This window comes from Malania oleifera, chromosome 5, assembly GCF_029873635.1.
Source record: "Malania oleifera isolate guangnan ecotype guangnan chromosome 5, ASM2987363v1, whole genome shotgun sequence".
Classification (NCBI taxonomy): domain Eukaryota; kingdom Viridiplantae; phylum Streptophyta; class Magnoliopsida; order Santalales; family Ximeniaceae; genus Malania; species Malania oleifera.
The window spans coordinates 60473509-60476677 of NC_080421.1; the positions used below are offsets into that span (position 1 = coordinate 60473509).

Genomic DNA, 3169 nt, shown 5'->3' on the forward strand with positions numbered 1-3169 from the left:
TATTCATAGCCCACTATGTCTACCTGGTTGAGTTGGTAGTAGTGCTTATCCTATCGTGCAAGACATCATCATAATCAAAGCAGTAAAAGAAAGCATTTAAATCAAAGCATGTAAATTGAAAGCATGTAAAAGTTGAAGCAGGAAAAGTGGTTTCGTAATGCAAAATCAAAGGTCTGTCACTAACATACAAGATTACAATAGAGAACCAGAGATGAAAGTAAATGAAAGCAATTAAATCTATCCTAAGGTGGCTTTCTTTGACGTTCTAGGTCTGTCACTAACCTAGATGATTATGTCTTTAAATTGCGTAATTAGGTGTTTTAATTCATGTCTTGCGAATTATATTTATTTTATTTAAATGCCTAATTACTCTCAATATTCTAATATTGTGTTATTTATATAAAATTTGGATTTTATTGAGAAATGTATGAAATTTTGGTGTCTTTTATTTTATTTTATTGTAGAGCAATTGTTGGAAGCTAAAAACTGACGGTACTTTGCAATCTATGCGTAACTCTCTCATCTGACCTCCAATTCAGATGATTCAAGATGCTGTAGAAAGATAAGAAAACAATATACAATTTTAGTGTTTTTTGTTTTGCAAAATACTAGAGGAATCAATGTCCAAATCATATGTGAAGTTACCATACGCCATTTTGTGGACTATTTTGACAATTCTTTGTAATCTAGGTGTAACTTTCTCGTTCGAGTTCCAATCCAGATGATTCAAAATTAAGGGAAAATCTAAAAAAAAACTCTACAACTTTCATGTTTTGATCTTTGAGAACTAAAGGCTGTAGAAGGGTCGCAATCGGTCTTGAAGATGGAGGGTTGTTCGTGTACCTTTGAAAAAAGAAAAAAGAAAAAAAAATAAAAAAAAATGAGATGTGACCCAGCCATGCAGCCGGGTCATCTTAGCAGGGTGAGGCACCGGGTACAAAGAAAGGAAAGACAAAATAAAGGAAAGAAAAGCAAAGAAAGGAAAAAAAAAAGGAAAGGAATAAAAAAGTCAAAGAGGAGGGTATCTTTGGAGACAGCTGTGCGCAAGAAGAGAAGAGGGGGGCAGTGTGCGCTGGGGCTGGAGATGGAGGCCGCATCATAGAAAAAAAATAAAATTTATTTTTTTGGTGAGACACACAAGGGAGGCGAATCACACACATTTTTTTTGGGAAAAATTATTTTTTGGGAGCTATCTTGTGGTTTTCTTTTAGGGTGCTGCAAAGATACACACACAGCCAGCAAAGGAGAGTTGGAGGCACACAAAAATAATATATTTTCAAAATCGGAAGGCGGCGAACAATGGTGGCTTTCGGGGTGCTCGTGACGCGCGACGACAGTGCTGTGAGTGTTGATCTTTCCTGTACGCTCGCAATAGAAGAAAATATGGTGAAATCTGTTATGTCAGATTTAATTTTTGGAATGAACTAAATTTTTATATTCTAGGAAAACAATGTAGACAATTTCGAACTATGCTTTCTCTTTGATGCTAATCTAAAGTAGTTTTCATTAATGTTTGTTTAAGTTATTCTGTGCCTAATGCTTTTAATTAACTGGCCATTAATTAAATGATTTTAGTCGTGTGATTTGCTACTGAAATGGGGGATTATAGGATAAATCTTGGATAATTCAGCGTAGGTAAATATAGAGATCGAAAGACTTGTATGAACCTACGTAGCATTAAAAATCGAGGGTCTTATTGCGTTCTTGCGTTATTAATTTGCATACTCTTATATTAAATAATAAACAAGAATAGGTTCTAATTGACTATCGAAAGAGGCTTTTGGAAAAATCAGCGATTTGTTAACAAACAGAGAAAACGAAGTCAAATTAGCTAAATGAGTAAAGCATAGTGAGAAACTAAGTGAAATCGGTTTCCTAGAAGTTTTCACCATCATTAATTTGACATGCGGAATCCAATTTTAAATTCTCTTGAATAGTTTATTTAAAGTAGCTTTGTTTGAATTTCGTAGTCTAAAATTATTAATTTTTCTAAATAAAATCAAGGTTAGTAAAATTTTGGTACTTGGTAAAATTAAGACATCAATCCCGTGAGGACGATACCCTACACATCATTATATTATAAAACTACGATACGGTGCACTTGCAGTTTGCACCGGTCAAGTTTTTGGCGCCATTGCCGGGGATTGAGTTTTTCTTATTTTTGCCAATATCGATACAAAGTAATCTTGCTTTTAATTTAGATTTTTATTTTTATATTCTTATTTATTTCTTTTGTTTTATTTTATTTTATTTTACTATATTTTTTTTTCTGTATTTCTAGTAGGTTTTTTATGTTGGATGCGCAATGTTAGAACCTGTGCCATTATTCCTTTTGATCCAGAGATTGAAAGAACGCTTAGAGCACTAAGGAAAAAAAAGGGTATTAGCCATGGAGAATGGACAAGGTAATGCGTAGCCACGCACCTTGAAGGATTATGTGCGACTAGTTGTGAATGACAACTATTCGGTATCAGACGCTAGCCCATTAATGCCAACAATTTTGAGCTCAAACCCACATTAATCAGCATGGTGTAGTAGGCCCAATTTAGTGGATCACCACTTGATGATCCCAATATCCATCTGGTGATGTTTTTGGAGATTTGTGATACTATGAAGATCAATGGTGTTACTGAAGACACCATTAGATATAGATTATTCCCTTTATCTTTGAGGGACAAAGCAAGAGGTTGGCTACAGTCGCTAAAACCTGGGAGTATCACTAGTTGGTAGGACATGGCAGAAAAATTTCTGGCTAAATTCTTTCCACCTGCAAAAATAGCTCAACTCAGGAGTGAAATTGGTCAATTCAAGCAACATGATTTTGAATCACTTTATGAAGCATGGGAAAGGTATAAAGATTTGATTCGATGCTGCCCACAACATGGATTATCGGATTGGTTGCAGATTCAAATTTTATAAGGGGTTGAATGGGCAAACTCGGACTTTAGTTGATGCTGTATTTGGAGGAATTTTGATGTCAAAGACACCTAAGGATGCTACTGCTCTTTTGGAAGAAATGGCCTCAAATATCTATCAATGGCCAACTAAAAGAACTGTGGCTAAGAAAGTTGTTGGAATTCATGAATTGGATCTATTTGCTGAACTTTCAGCTCAAGTTGCTTCTTTGTCTCATCAGATTTCATCTTTGACAACCCAGAGGATACCACAA

At 34.9% G+C, this 3169-nt stretch overlaps 1 non-coding gene across 1 annotated transcript; it reads right to left on the minus strand.

Moving 5' to 3' along the window:
* Window positions 1–2781: 2781 nt before the first annotated feature.
* LOC131156927 (small nucleolar RNA R71) lies at window positions 2782–2888 on the minus strand. Its single transcript, XR_009137188.1, has one exon. It is a non-coding gene; the product is annotated as a small nucleolar RNA R71 (small nucleolar RNA).
* Window positions 2889–3169: the final 281 nt, after the last annotated feature.